The sequence below is a fragment of the Rhinopithecus roxellana genome, chromosome 1, assembly GCF_007565055.1.
Source record: "Rhinopithecus roxellana isolate Shanxi Qingling chromosome 1, ASM756505v1, whole genome shotgun sequence".
NCBI classification, from domain to species: Eukaryota; Metazoa; Chordata; class Mammalia; order Primates; family Cercopithecidae; genus Rhinopithecus; species Rhinopithecus roxellana.
This window is the reverse complement of record NC_044549.1, coordinates 169219030-169235465: the sequence shown is the minus strand read 5'-3', so window position 1 is coordinate 169235465 and position 16436 is coordinate 169219030. Positions and strand designations below refer to the sequence as shown.

At 39.9% G+C, this 16436-nt stretch overlaps 1 long non-coding RNA gene across 2 annotated transcripts; it reads right to left on the bottom strand.

Annotated features, from left to right (window-relative positions):
• Positions 1-443: 443 nt before the first annotated feature.
• Positions 444-12448, bottom strand: LOC104657502. 2 transcript variants are annotated; one of them, XR_004059693.1, is made up of 4 exons: positions 11773-12439; positions 9627-10756; positions 8593-8641; positions 444-1581 (listed from the first exon to the last, which is right to left on the bottom strand). It is a non-coding gene; the product is annotated as an uncharacterized LOC104657502 (long non-coding RNA). The 2 variants fall into 2 exon arrangements; XR_747288.2 differs by lacking the exons at positions 444-1581; positions 8593-8641 and having other exon boundaries at positions 9167-10756; positions 11773-12448.
• Between the last annotated feature and the right edge of the window lie 3988 nt (positions 12449-16436).

Here is a 16436-nt window from a genome sequence, read left to right as displayed (position 1 = left end):
CCTCAGCCTCCTGAGTAGCTGGGACTACAGGCATGCACCTCCATGCCTGGCCAATTTTTGTATTTTTAGTGGAGACAGGGTTTCACCATGTTGGGCAAGCTGGTCTTGAACTCCTGGCCTCAAGTGATCTGCCTGCCTCTGCCTCCCAAAGTGCTGGGATTATAGGCGTGAGTCATTGCACCCGGCCTCAACTCAACTTTATAAGCATTTTGTTCATTTATGTTGTTAGTTTTATTATTTTCATTTTACTATTCTCTTTTGACTTTTCACTTTAGCTTCTTAACAGATAAAGGCTTTGCTTTTATAGTGTTTTTTTTTTTTTTCTTCCTTAATTTGGAAAAATGAGTGTTCTTCTAAGCACTGCTATGGGAGTACTCCATCAATTATAATACAGAAATATCATTTCAAAATATTCTGTAATATAGGGATTTTTTTCTTTTTTCTTTTCTTTTTTGATTCATTCAAATATTTATTGAGCAGCCAAGGAGACCCAAAAGTGATTAAAACATGGTCAGAGAGGTGAGGCAAATGCACAAGTAACAGAAAGCAAGGGGCTAGGTTCACAGAATCACAGCTGTCAAAAGAAAGTGCTTTAGGACATCAAGAGTGAGTTTGTTTCCAGCCTGGAAGGAGCATGGCTGGCATATCAGGAAAGGGGATTCGGATTAAAACAGAAGACTTCAGTCTGGATGGCTGATGATACTCAGCATGGACTGTATTTGTCTCTTTCCTCTGTCCCCATCTTTGGACTTAATTTTGCAGTATTGTCCAGGACTGTTCAATGTGCTTTTTCTATACTTGCTTGCATTTTAGCTTTAATGTCTTCTTTAGAACTAGGTCCTTTTTGGATTTTTAGGAGTTTTTTCCTGTTTTTTGAAGTATTCATGAACTTTTGATCTTGGTCTTGATAGTTTTGAGTCTTTTCCATTCTGGTTTGATTTTGGTGCATTTTTGGCTGGAGTGTCTTATATAGATTTCCTCACTGGAGCTTTTTCTTCAATTTCCTCATCAAAATTATCACCATCAGCAGCAGCAAGTTTTACATTTTTCTGTGGAAACTTGCCTCTATCTCCAGGGGAGGATTACCTTCCAGACACATTAAGTACCTGAGTTTCACATCCCCCTCCTCTTCGTCTTCTCACTCTGCCTCTTCCTCCACAGCTGCTAAGTGCTGCCCACTAATATGCACTGGCCTTGATCCACACTCCAACTGTAATCCCATGGCTGATGGGATTTCAAAGCCCCCAAGGGAAACCGTTGGCTGTACTGACATTTTCAAAGTTGCCAGTGTTACTTCAGTAGGACTGCCTTCATAATTCATTGCCTCTGCTTCAACAATGTGCAATTCATCTTTTACACAGCCCTTAAACTGACCGTTCTTAAAGATAACCGGAGCTCATTTTCATCGTTATCCACCCTAAACTGATCATCTTTGTCGGCCTTTAGTTCACAACCAAAAGATGATTCTGGGGCCACAGGGGGCTTGTCTTCATGTCCATTGAATCTTCCATGGGGTGGTGACGTACACTTCGGTGAGAGAGAAGGCAGAGGGAGATAAACAACTACTGCTCCAGAGAACAGCTGTGCAGGACGGAATCACACCAGGCACAGAATTATTTTCTTGATGTAGAAAGTGTTCAGGGACTTAACATTTTTTTACATGATGTGGAGATTTTATATTCTGCGTGCATTGAAAAACTCTAGTTCACTGAGATGTGATTTATATATAATAAAAATTTACCTCTTCTAACCAAAGAGTTTAATAAGGTTTTACAAATGTGTAAAATTGTGTGGCAACTGGCTGGGCATGGTGGCTCACATCTGTAATTCCAGCACTTAGGGAGGCCGAGGTGGGCGAATCACAATGTTGGGAGATCAACACCATCCTGGCCAATGTGGTGAAACCCCGTCTCTACTAAAAATACAAAAATTAGCCAGGCGTGGTGGTGCGCCCCTGTAATCCCAGCTACTCAGGAGACTGAGGCAGGAGAATCGCTTGAACCCAGAAGGCAGAGGTTGTAGTGAGCTGAGATGATGCCACTGTACTCCAGCTTGGGTGACAGAGCGAGCCTCTATCTCAAAGAAAAAAAAAAAAGGACAAAAATTCGCCGGGCGTGGCAGTGCACACCTGTAGTCCCAGCTACTCGGGAGGCTGAGGCAAGAGAATTGCTTGAACCCAGGAAGTAGAGGCTGCAGTGAGCCAAGGCACGCCACTGCATTCTAGTCTGGGTGACAGAGTGAGACTCCGTCTCAAAAAAAAAAAAAAAAAAAAAAAAAAAAAAAAAAAAAAAATTTGTGGCAACCACCACCATCAAGACATAGAACGCTTACATCTCTGTATGAAGTTCCCCATGCCCCTTGGCGGTCAACCTCCTCTCCTACACCTGGCTCCTGGCATCGCTGGTCTGATTTCTGTCCCTATAGTTTTGACCATTTATGGAAAGTCATAGGAATGCAATCTTACAGCATGTAGTCATTTGCATCTGGCTTCTTTTGCTCAAAATCAGATTTTTTAGATCCATCCATGTGTTGCATGTATCACACAATGCTCTTTTTTTTTTTTTTTTAATTGTTGCATAGTATGCCATCGTGTAAACACACCACAGTTTCTTATCCATTCAGTTAGTGAACATTTGGGTTGTTTTCAGTTTTTGGCTATTATAAATAAAGCTGACATAAATCTGATTGAAATTTTAGTTTTTAATTTTATTGTTTTAATATGGTGAAATATTAGACTTTCTGACTTCTTTTTGTCTACCTTCATCCATAATATGGTAAATTTGTAAACATCCTTATATTCTTAAAAATGAAGTATATTCTATTCTACCTTTTGCCTCTCTCCATTGTCTAACTGATTGATTTTCTTGATCAACTCTGCAATGTCTTCTATTATTTTATTATTTATTGATTATTAACTTTCTGATTATTTCATATTGAGAGGCAACTGTGGTTATGAGAATGGGCTGTGGAGTTAGACTTGAGTCTCAGTCGTAGCTTCACCTATTACTAGCTGAGTTTTCTTGGCAAAGTCACTTAACTTTTTAAGGTCTTGGTTTCCTATCTGTGAAATGGGGAGAATGATAATAACAATACCTACTGCATGGAGTTGCGAGGATTAAATGAGACGATGTATGTAAAGTGCTCAGAGCGGTACCAGGCAGATGGAAAAATCTCAAAAACTGGTACATTTGGCTGTTTTTATATTGGAATAGTTAGGTCTATAATTTCAATCTATTCCTGTTTTTCTTGAATTTCAGATATTCATTTAATTGTATATGTTATGTTCATCTGTTGTTTGGGGCATATAATTCAGAATTGTTGAATTTTGCTTTCTTTAATTTACAGTTTACTATGCTTATTTAATGATGATTTCATCTCTCAATGCTGCTTTCTCTCCCTTCCTTCCTTCCTTCCTTTTTTTTTTTTTTTTTTTTTTGAGATGGAGTCTCGCTCTGTCACTAGGCTGAAGTGCAATGGTGTGATCTTGGCTTACTTCATGCCAGTCTCCTGCCTCAGCCTCCCAAGTAGCTGGGACCACAGGCGCCCGCCACCACACCCAGCTAATGTTTTGTATTTTTAGTAGAGATGGGATTTCACCATGTTAGTCAGGATGGTCTTGATCTCCTGACCTCATGATCCACCCGCCTTGGCCTCCCAAAGTGCTGGGATTACAGGCATGAACCACTGTGCCCGGCTTTTTTTTTTTTTTTTTTCAGACAGTGTCTCTTTCTGTTGCCCAGGCTGGAGTGCAGTGGCACAATCATGGCTCACTGCAGCCTCCAGCTCCTGGGCTCAAGCAAACCTCCTGCCTCAGCCCCCCAAGTAGCTGGGATTATAGGCATATACTACCACATCTGGTTAATTAATTTTTTTTTTTGTAGCGATGGGGTCTCCCTATGTTGCCCAGACTGGTCTTGAACTTCTGGGCTCAAGTGACCCTTTCACCTCAGCTTCCCAAAGTGCAGGGATCACAGGCATGAGCCACCGGTCCCGGCATCTCAATGCTTTCTACTATGATACTGGTGTTAACCATTAGGTACTTTTTAGGATTATGATTATTATTTTTATGGTTGTTACCAATATGCTTTTATAACTCTACTTGTATAATGTTCTTACAGTTTTGGGGCCTCCTAAGTCAAATGCCCACATGGGCCACGCAGACAGTACATATGTGAGTAGTAGGCTGAGGGAAAGGTAGTCAATGAATGGCTGATGGCCCCAGTTCCCATTGCAGCTCTGGACTCACTGCATTGCCTTTTAAAGCATCATGACTGTTGTCCACAGGCTGGCTGCATTTGCCACAACATGCCAATCTCTGCACCTGCCATAGATTTCCCCCTAATTTTTGTCTGTAAATTAAAAAAAAATTATACTTTGTTTGTGTCTGTTTTCACCAGCCAATTGTTGAGTTTATTATATTATACAGCCCACATTTTATGTGGGAGTATGATTACTTATTGTTACAATTAACCAGTTTGCACTATCTACCAAGTGTCACTAAATTTAGCTTAACTGTTGTTAGCGTTTAGTTTTACTTCTACCTTATGTGTTTTCTGTAGTGTATTTTCTTTAAAATTATCAATATACCCTTTAACATTTTAAAATTTCACTAATAATATGAGAATATGTTATGATTGTAAGAGATTCAGTACAGAAACTGCAGAGCCTAGAGCATGAATCATGAAAGCACCTCTCTTATTTCCTGTCCTCCACCCATTCTCACTTCCTTCCGAAGGGAAAAAATCACTGTCAACAACCTGGAGTATATTTCTGCTTCTCTCTTCTATACATTCCAAGTACATTTATATATATATAAAACTGTATCTACATGTATAGATATCTTTAACAAATAAATGATATATTCTATATACTGTTCTATGATATACTTTTTTAAAATGCCTAAAATTATGTCTTATGTTATATACAACTCATCCTCTATAGAAGATGTGCAGTATTTCACAATATAAATGTTCCAAAACTTATTTTGCTTGTATGGGACTTTACATGGTCCCCAATTTTCTGGTATTACAAATGATGCAATAGCCAGTCTTGTGCATGCCTCTTTATATAGGAGGAACAGGTACCTGTAAGTGGAAATGTTTAGTCACGTGGCGTGCATACTTAAGCCCACTGATAAATACTGCCAGATTACTCTTCAAGAAGGCTGAGTCCTTTGGGGTAGCCACCAACAGCATGTGAGAGTATATATTTCTCACGCACTCCTAAAACATTAATCTTTTTGATCTTTATGATTTTGCCAATATCATATGGGTAAAAAATGGTAAATTAAATGATTTAGTTTGCCTTAGTCTTCCCCTAAATATTAGTAGTTTGATCATTTTGCATGTTTAATGGTTTTCCTGGGGCTTACATTATATAGTTTTTCTTTAAACATTTTCAAGTATAATTTACAATAGGACAGAGCATTGATCTTAAGTGTCTACCTTAGTACATTTTTACAACTGAACACACCCCTCTAACCATCACCCAGATGAAGAAACTAAATATTAGTAGCATCCGGCTTGTGCACCCTCCCACCCATCATCCCTTTCAAGCATTGCTTTTTTTTTGTATTTTATATAAATAAAATTATACAATATGGCTTCTTTTTCTTAACATTATATTTGAGATATTCCTCCATATCATTTCATGTAGTTGTAGGCAATTTCTGCTCATTGCTGTCTAGTATTCTACGTGTAAATATATCATAATTTCCTTATCTATTCTTTTTCTCTCTTGTGGGGGGGGGGGTTTCACTATGTTGTTCAGGCTGGCCTTGAACTACTGGCCTCAAGTGATCCTCCCACCTCGGCCTCCCAAAGCACTGGGATTACAGGCATGAACCACTGCACCCAGCCATTTCCTTATCTATTCTAGTGTTGATGGACATTTATGTTGTGTCTAGGTTTTGGCTATTATGACAACTCTTGCTATGAATCACAAGGTATAGGTTTTTGGGTAAAGTAAATTTTTGTTTCTTATGGGTACTTTGGAGTGAAATTACTAGGTCATTTGTTAAGTGTGCATTTAACTTTATAAGAAACTGTCAAACTGTTTTCCAAAGTATCTTTACCATTTTTTCACTCCCTTCTTCACTGAATGGGTTCCAGTTGCACTACATCTACTCAACATCTGGTGTTGTATTTTGTATTTTGCTCCTCTAATGAAGAGTGCAGTGGCATCTTCCTGTGATTTTAATGTGCATTTCTCTAATGTTTAATGACGTAGAACATTTTTTCATGTGCCTGTTTGCCATCTGCATACCCTCTTTGGTGAAGTATTTGTTAAGTAATTTGGTCATTAAAAAATAGGGTTGTTTTATTTCTTACTATTGATTTTTAAGAGTTCTTTATCTATTCTGGATACAAATTGTCAGATATGTGATTTGCAAATATTTTTTCCAAGTCTGAAGCTTATCTCTTCCTTGCCAAATTAACATTGTTAGAAGTTTTGTTGTCCCGTAAGAGTTTTAAATTCTTACGTACCCAAATTTGTCAGTCTATTTTTTTTTTTATGGCTTCCGTTGCTAGTGTATTGCTTCAGAAAGATTTCCTAAGGTTATATACGCCTACCTTTCTATTTACTACTGTGTAAAAAAACCAGTAAAACCTGCTAACACACACATTAAATTATACATTTCTCTGATTGAATATCTGTTTCTGTCTCTCAAACAATTAAAAAACTCTGCCATGTGCCTTTCTTTACTTTCTTTCCTCTGATGCTTTCCTCATTACTCCTCATGCGGTGAGGGATTCCGGATTGCTATTATTCTGCATCATCTTTTAGGTTCATTTTTTGTTCCTGTTCTGTTTTCCTCTAGGCATGCTGTCTATACATCTGTTTCAGAAAGGGCTCATGAATCACAGACTTTCTGAGTCTTTGAATATTGGAAAATATTTATTTTTCTCTCATTCTTGAAAGATCAATTAATAATTATAAGTTTTAAATAATTTCAAGATATTGTTTTCTTGTCTTTCTGCTCCTAATATTACTAGTGAGAAATGCAATACCATCTGATTGACATGTGTTTATTTATTTGCTTATCTATCTATATGTTTATTTCTTTTCTTTTCTTTTCTTTTTTTTTGAGACGGAGTCTCGCTCTGTCACCCAGGCTGGAGTGCAGTGGCCTGATCTCAGCTCATTGCAAGCTCCGCCTCCCGGGTTTGCTGAGGCTCCTGCCTCAGCCTCCGGAGTAGCTTGGGACTACAGGCGCCCGCCACCTCGCCTGGCTAGTTTTTTGTATTTTTTTAGTAGAGACGGGGTTTCACTGGGTTAGCCAGGATGGTCTCTATCTCCTGACCTCGTGATCTGCCCATCTTGGCCTCCCAAAGTGCTGGGATTACAGGCTTGAGCCACCACGCCCGGCCGTTTTTTTATTTTCTTTGGAAGTTTTAGGATTTTGTTTTTATCTTTGATTTTCTGAAATGTCACCTCAGGATTCTAGATGTTGGTCTTCTTTTTTTTTTTTTCGTCTTTCTTGATACTTTACCTGCTCTTTCAATTTGAAAACATGTATTTTGAAAAACTTTTTCTGTTTATTTATTGGCATTATTCCTCATTCTTATTCAATCTTTTTTCCTATCTGCAACTCCTATTAGATAGATATAAATTATGTTGCTTCTGAAATTCCCAGTTGTTTAATTTTTGTATATAAAAATAAAATTAGGTTTATGTTTTTATTTTGTAATTGACAAATACAAATTGTTTGCATTTACGGTATACAACATGATGTTTTGATACATATATACACTGTGAAATGATTAAATCAAGCTAATTAACGTTTTCACCACCACATATACTTACTTTTTGTGGTGATTTAAAATCTACTGTCTTAGCAGTTTTTGAGTATGTAATACAGGATTAACTATAGTCACTACGCTGTGCAATAGAACTCCAGAACGTATTCCTCTTGTCTGACTAAAACTTCTTACCATTTGACCAACATCTCCCCATCCTGTCCCCACTGTCCCTACCTACTAGCCTCTGGTAATCTCCATTCTACTTTCTGCCTCTGTGAGTTCAATCTTTTTAGATAGAATCTAGGTTTCCTAGGTTCATAAAATCTGTAGGTAAGAAGGCTATAGGAGATTATGGATATTCTAACAAATGAGCTAGGCCAATGGAATAAATAAAAGGAATTTTTTTTTGTAATTATTTGGCCAGTATAGACAGCATTAAGGTAATTGTACAATCTTATGGCTTTAACATTTGTTAATTCATATAACTTCTTAAATTATTTTCTTCAGTAAATTTAATTTTTATTGAAAATGACTCTGAAAGCCTTTTTTTGGAAGATGAAGTAGAATTGATGTGGAAGTCTAACCAGGTTCTGTTGCAAGTCTCAATGTTATATTTCTAATTTTTTACTCAGTTATATAATTTTATGAACAATTGGAATTTCTGAAAGTCTTTCCATGAATTTAGTCTCTTCTGATTCCATGATCAACATCATCAAAATGCAGTCCCTCAGCTATTTTCTAATATTCAAAGAGTAAGGAATTGATTGAGTTCAGGCATTGAATACCAGTATCGCTTAAGTGAAGAATTTACTGTGTTCACTATGTCTTGACAAATTGTCTTTAGTGTTACCCTGACCCATGTAATCCTCCTCCATGAACGCGCTGAGAACCCTAGTTTCCTGGAAAGGACAGTAATAATAGACAAAGCTTATTGAGTATTTATAGTGTGTCCAATACAGTGTTAATAACCTTATCTATTAATACATTGTCTCAATAATATATATATATCTTTTTTGAGACCGAGTCTCGCTTTGTCACCCAGGTTGGAGTGCAGTGGTGTGGTCTCGGCTCACTGCAATCTACACCTCCTAGGTACAAGCGATTCTCCTGTCTCAGCCTTCTGAGTAACTGGGATTCCAAGTACCTGCCTGTAATCCACGCCCAGCTAACTTTTGTATTTTTAGTAGAGATGGAGTTTTGCCATGTTGACCAGGCTGATCTTGAACTCCTGACCTCAGGTGATTCACCCGCCTCAACCCCCCAAAGTGCTGGAATTACAGGAGTGAGCCACCATGCCCGGCCTCAATAATCTTTAGGATGTAGATGTTACTATTATTATTATTCCCATTTTATAGATGAGAAGAGTGAGGACCTTGCATAGGGTCTCATGTCAATTAGTAGCAATCAGGACTCAAACCCAGATAGTGTTAAACATTATATTATACTGACAGGCATTGATAATACAGCAGGATCCAAACACTCTTTGAAATGAATATATGCCCTCAACATTTGCATAAATACATGGAGCTCCATTTGTAATTCCTTGAGCTGCTGGCAGTTCATTCTGTATAGACTTTGGAAGCCCTTTAAAGTAATGACTTTTTTTTTTTTGAGACAAGGTCTTACTCTGTTGTCCAGGCTGAAGTGCAGTGGTGCTGCGACAGCTCACTGCAGCATCGACCTGCCTGGGTCAAGTGACGCTCCTGCCTCAGCCTGATGGTTGCTCTGGCTGAACTTGAACTCCTGGGCTCATGGGCTCATGGGCTCTTCCTGCCTTGGCCTTCCAAAGTGTTGGGACCACAGGTGTGAGCCACCCTAATAATGACTTTATAATTTGGCTTCATCCCACACATATTCCCACTGCTCCCTGAAATGCTCCCTTACTGTTTTGCTGGGAATCTTGTTCTGATCTTCAAAATATAAACGCTCTTGGTTCTAGTGAATAATCATTACACTGATATGACAACCTGGATGACTTTTAAGCCATATATGGATGCATTTTGAATTAGATGCTCTCTCAAGCGGATTCCTCTTCCAGAATCCACAGTCTTGAGTCTGCCTTCATGCACTGGCAGCCCAGAATCCCTCAGGGGCTGGTGTGCATTTCCCATGCCTGCTGATCCTGCATATATACTTTGTAGAAAACACTTACAATTGCTCCTTTAGCTTCTGTGACTTAAAGTAGTTTTCCATTCTGGTGCTTCCTCCTAGATTATGATGTATGTTGAATTTAGCTCAGTAAAGGGCTCATTGGAAGAGTTTTTGTTGGGACTCTAATTTGTTTATTCAAGATAGAATGGAATGGAAGACCTCTTGGCACATGTCCCATGAAGCTGACTGGCTGGCAGTAGCTGTATTGAGCAAACAGTCCATTCAGGTTCTGGAGTGGAGACTGGATCCAATTGCTTATCGGGAGCTCTGGGAAGGCATGGGTCCCAATCTATTATTGTCACCAGAAAAGAAGCACACGAACTGCTTACTTTTGACTGTTCCTTAGGAATATTCAACGCGACACCTTTATTAATATAAAGCTTCCCTGTGTTTCCTCCTCTCTGGTCACTGAATCTGCAGATGATGAAATGACAGGATGCCGACATTCAAAACCTGATTAACTCTGGGCAGAAGCACGGTCTAGAATGAGAGACAGAGTGAGTATGCTGCTAAATAGGCATGTATTGATCACAGGTAGAAAGGGCTGCCCATGGAACAGCAAGCCAGAGCCGCCGGTAATGAGTCCTGGGTCTCTTTTTCTCATCTCTTCCTCTGAAGGGCTCACCTCTGGAGGAGGGAGGGCTCACCTCTCACCCAGGCGATTGTGCTGGCCTCCAGCTGGGTCCCCAGCTTCCAGGCTGTCCCCCTTGGATCCGTCCTCTCTGTTCAGAGTCTTTTATCTCTGTGCTGATACCTACTACTTTGTCTACTCCCCATTTTGTGTTGCTCCCTACTTCCAAGCTCTTTAGTCTTCTTCTATAAATGAGTGAGGGCTCTTTGATGCCGAGGACTAGGTAGTTGCTCTGTGAAATGTGTTGAAGAAATGAAAAAATGAATGAGAAGAGAAGGGGATGATTTTTCTGGGCAACACCCTCCATCAGTGGTTCTTGGTCTGGGGCCACATCTGAGCTACTTGTGGATGTTTTCAATAATATCTCAGTCAGGACTCCACCACAGTGAGGCGAGGACAGCTGTGTGTTTGAAACACTCCAGCTGATTCGAATGTGCATCTCTGTGTGGAACAGCTGCCGTAGATTGCTGGGTCTCAAACTTGATTGCACATTGGAATCATGTGGAAAGTGTGTTGAAACAGTTTTTTTTTTTTTTTTTGCCCCACCCCAGAGTTTCTGATTCAGTAGGCCTGGGGCAGGGCCCAGGAATTTACATTTCTGACCAGTTTCCCCACGATTACTGATATTGTAGGTCTGGGACCCACATTTTTAGAACCAACAACCAAGATTTTTCAACAGCTATAATGCTTTGTGTTACCAGTACTCAGTCTTTAGCTGCATATTAAAATCATAATGGAAGCTTTCACAACATACTGTTGCCAGAATCTCACTGTAGCTAATTATAACCAAAATATGTGGGAGGAGCCCTGGGCGTCTTTCGTTTGTGCAATTTCCCCATGTGATTCTCAAGCACAATGAGGTATAAGAAATGCTGCTCTAGATCTTGGCTACTGAAAGCATGGTCCTGTGACTAGCAGCGCTGGCACTATCATTGTTTGGGAGCTTGTTAAAAACGTAGAATCTCAGGCCTCACCCTGGACATACTGAATCTGCATTTTAACAAGACATATAGGCAACAAAGTTTGAGAAGCACTGCTCTTGAGAGTTCTGTTCATCTCCTACGCTCAAAGAATGATTTGTTTCTTATCTTCAATATTAGAGTGCAAATTCCCTCAGGAGAGGCTTCTTGATTAATTCATCCTCAAGTCCAGAGCACCTAACACAGTGCCTTTTTTCATACAGAGGTGCTCAATAAATATTTTTGAATGAACAGATTTTCCTGTGAGCGTTATCTCCAAGGTACATACACACTTTTCTTCTTCCCACCATCTGCTCTGCCTCCCGCTACCTTCCAGGTAACATAAACCTCACGTTGTCATATCACTTTCATCACCTCCTGGTAGACTTTGAATGTTTTCACCCTCTGAATCTTATGTTGGAATGTGATCCCCAGAATTGGAGGTAGGGCCTCGTGGTGGCTGTTTGGGTCATGAGGGAGGATCCCTCATGAATGGCCTGGTGCCTTCCTCATGGGAATGAGTGAGTTCTTGCTGTTAGTTTAGAATTTAAAAGAGCCTGGCACCTCCTTCCCTCTCTCTTGCTCCCCGCTTTTGCCATGTGACATGCCTGCTCCCACCTTGCCTTCTACCATGAGTGAAAGCTTCATGAAGCCTCACTAGAAGCCAACTATGCCAGCGCCAGGCAGAAATGTGAGCCAAATAAACCTCTTTTCTTTACCAATTCCTCAGCCTCAGGTATTCATTTATAGCAATGCAAAACAATCTAACACACCCCCAAACCTAACACCATTAAAAAAAATATCTCATGGGTAGTAATCATTTCAGACTTGCTTGATATTTCAAGAAAAAACAATCTGGACTCTTCAGGCTCCATTTTTCTAGAACACGTTGCTACCCAAAGGTTTGCTGTGTGGGCCAAGGCTTTGGTTTCATCTGCTTTCACATAATGGAAGTTAACATTCTTCTCAGAATTTCCATCACCATGGTTACTGGCACTGAGTGGCTTCCTTTAGAATCTCAAAAACATTCCTGTAATTATTTTTTTTCTGGTAATATGTAGAAATTAAAACAAAAATTAAAGATGCCCTATCACTGGGCACTGTTCATTTGCCTCACCATGGTAGAAATGTTTTACCTTTAGAACCATTTCAATGCTCTTGAGAAATGGTCAAGTTGAACATCTTTGGGAATGAGTCAATCTCAGTAGGCTTCTAGAAGCCAAGTGTGGTCAGCAGAAGAATGCCCCTCCAAGTCCCAATTAGTCCTAATTATTCTACATCTTAATCATCCCCCTTTTCCCAGCATGTGAATATGTTACCTTATCTAGCAAAAGGGTCTTTGCAGATATGATTAAGGTTAAGGACCTTGAGATTGGGAGCTTATCCTAGATTATCCCAGTGGGCCCAATGTCATCAAAGGAGTTCTTAAAAGCTGAGAATCTTTTCTGGCTATGGCAAACCAGAGAGATGGTAGTGTGAGAAGAGCTTGACCTGCCAGGAATGGGGAAAAGGGACCAGGAGCTAAGAAATGAGCACAGTCTCTAGAAGCTAGAAAGGGCAAGGAGACAGATTCTGTCCTAGGGCTTCCACAGAGGCACCAGCCCTGCTGACACTTTGATTTTAGCCTAATGTGACCTGTGTTGGACTTTTGATCTGCAGAACTGTCAGACAACAAATTTGTGTTGTTGAGCCACCAAGTTTGTGGTGATTTGTTATAGCAGAAATAGAAAACTAATGCAGAGAGCAAGGCAGCTTTTTGTTTCTAGGTATGTTTGGAGGTAAAGACCAGGTTACAAGCATCTGGTGAAGAGTCTGTTCTGGTACATTCTTTTGCATCACATAGATCTTCTCAGTTATCAGAAAATGATTTTGTATTTTGGCATAAACTCTGTTTCTAAAATTTCCTTCCTTCCCCTTCCCTAATGCGAAGTAAACTTCAGAGGATCCAGTGTCAGGATGGAAGGGTAATGAATATGGCAAGTTGTGTTGGAGTTTGAAGAGTATAGATGTGGTCTCCTGCCCCCAAATATACTCTCACCCAGAGTTTGAAATTTCATTATTAGAGACCCATGGCTTGCATCTTCTTCAGTTTTCCCCTATTACATGCACTTATACCTCCAGAGAGGTAACTGCTATAAGCCCTTGTGGAGAATTCGGTTACTTTACCACTCCCTGTGGGACAGATTTGAGACATTATATGGGAAAGGTAAAGGAAGGAACAACCCTCCTGACATCATAATTTTTTTTTTTTTTTTTTTTTTGAGACAGAGTCTTGCTCTGTCACCCAGGCTGGAGTGCAGTGGCGCGATCTTGGCTCACTGCAACCCCCGCCTTCCAGGTTCAAGCGATTCTCCTGCTTCAGCCTCCTGAGTAGCCGGGACTACAGGTGCACGCCACCATGCCAGGCTAATTTTTGTATTTTTAGTAGAGATGGGGTTTCACCATATTGGTCAGGCTGGTCTCAAACTCCTGACCTCAGGTGATCCACCCACCTCTGACTCCCAAAGTACTGGCATTACAGGCGTGAACCACTGTGCCTGGCTGCCATTATGATTTTGTCAAGAACTATTTATCTAAGATAGTTAAGGAAATTTAAATGAGATGCTAAAGGAAAATTGTGTGTGTGTGTGTTTATTTAGTCCCTATTCAGTGCCAGATATTTTATTTAGGCTACTGCATCTAGCCTTTCAACAGCTCTGTAAAATGTCAGGTGAGGGGTTTTCTTTTACCCTACTTACAAGCTAATAAATTAACCTATTAATGTTTAAAATGTATTTTCCAGCGATTATTAGTCTCTTGTTTCTGATGCTAGCCAAAGACCTGAGACTCCTCGGTCAGAGACAAAGAACTTTATTGCTCACCATCACAGCAAAGAGCATCAGCATCAGCTCCCTTTGCTACTAAGATTTAAAGGGTAAGCTGACACAGGTCCAGAGGTATACTATACCCACAGTGGGTTTGTGTCATAGCCAAGGAACATTGAACTTGGAGAATCTACTACTTTTATAGCAAGTAGTAAGTAGTTGTGTTCTTTGTTCCAGGGCGGGAGACATTACTTTGTCCCCCAAGTTGCTCACTGCAAGCACAACCCTGACAAAAGCCCGGGTCAAGAGTACACAGGGCCTTGCATTCTTGGCATACCCTGCGCACTGCATATGGGCTTGAGAGATCCATGGAGAGAACTGTCTCTCCCAACACAAAATAGGTACTATTATTCCTATTTCACAAACAGGAAAGTTGAGGTAAAAGAAAGTTAAACGGCTAATGTAAGGAAACAAGGGGTAGTGAGACCAGGATTCAAATCCATATCTGTATTCTGAAACCCATGATCTTTTTACCATATGTTGCTGTCCACTGGGAGGACTCTTGGAAAAATAATTATATCACATCGGTCTTTTATTATGATTCACATATGGTAACAAATGCAAACTTAATATTAAAAAACTTCCAGAAGGTACTGAGATTTCTGATGGGTATGCAAAGATATGTATTCATCTATTCATTTACATATATTACTGAAAACCATCTATGTATCTGCCTCTGTGGTAGGAATGGATGGAGAACACACAGAGAAAGGAGTAGAAAAGTTAAGAATATGTTCATATGTGGAATATCTCAGTGCCACTTAACACAACAGTGTTCTAAATTTCCAAATTCAAAACTTGAGAGTCTGTAAACTTTGACATTCAGAAAAGCTGCCTTTTTTGAACTCCTAATCACTTTAAATTGAAAGTCACTTCAATCTCTTTTCTGCAGCTTCTCTGGATCTTTGGTTTCATTGAAGTATAATCTGGGCAGCTTCAGTGGGAATTTATCACTGTATTAAGGAAGAAGATACATTTTGATTCTGAAAAACTCAATCTCTTTTTTAAAGGTGCAAATGTAAAAAGACACTTGGAATAAATGTTAATGTGATTCATTGGAAAAATTCTTTCCATTTGAACTCTCTGCTCATACAAAAGGATAAACTCACTAAGTTCTCAAACGTCTCCAAGGAAGATGGTGATAATGGAGGGTTCAATTGTGGCACTTCCGTGTTTCTGATAAAAGCTGAGAATGAAAAAAAATGTGACCCCTTTGACATTACTTAACACATTACTTACCAAAAGCAATTATGGTTGTGGGCTTTGGAGCAGGGAAATTCTCAGCTTCCAGAAAGCCTATGGAAAATATTTAAGTGTAACCCCTTTCACTCGCCCCATTCCTGTCTCTTCTATTGATCTAATTTTGAGATTTTATATTCCTTATGAATGAACTCCTAGAGATCTTTGTCTGGAACCAGGTCTACTTTGAAACACTGATTAATATGCCTGTGTATTATTTATATAAAAATGTCGGGAAGGATGTCTATCCACTCATGTCGCCATGGCTATCCTGGGGCCATGGACTTACAGGCGGTTCTTTTGCATTCTCACCTGAAGGTGGGTTACTTCAGGTGGAGCAAGAATTCTCTCCTTGTCCCTGGCTTTCCAATTTGCAGTTCACTTCACCCTGGGTTGTTGCCTCCTTTCTTTCTTGCAAATTGCACATGAGTAGTTCTTCCTTAGTGCAGGTGGGTGGGTGTTTGGTGGTGAAAGAGAAAGGGGAAGGTGGGTATGCAGAAACAATTGGGGCTGCCATGCTGGTCAGGCTGTTTTCCTGCAGGCCTCTTTGGGTGTTGGTAGGCATAGGGTTGTTGGTACCTTGGACCTGCTGGACCTTTCTTTCTGTTCGTTCATTTCACAGTTATTTACTGAGTGAGGGTATGTGCCAGATGCTTCCAGGGGATATAGCAGTAAACAAAGCAAATTTCCTCTTTCATGGAGTTTACGTTCTAGTAGACAAAAGATAAAAACAACTAAAATATGAAATATATCAGGTCATGATAAGTGATGGGAAGAATAACAGATCTGGTTAGAGCAGACGGAGAGTGAAGGAAGATGAAGGTGAAGGGAGCTGTTTTTGCAGGTGAAG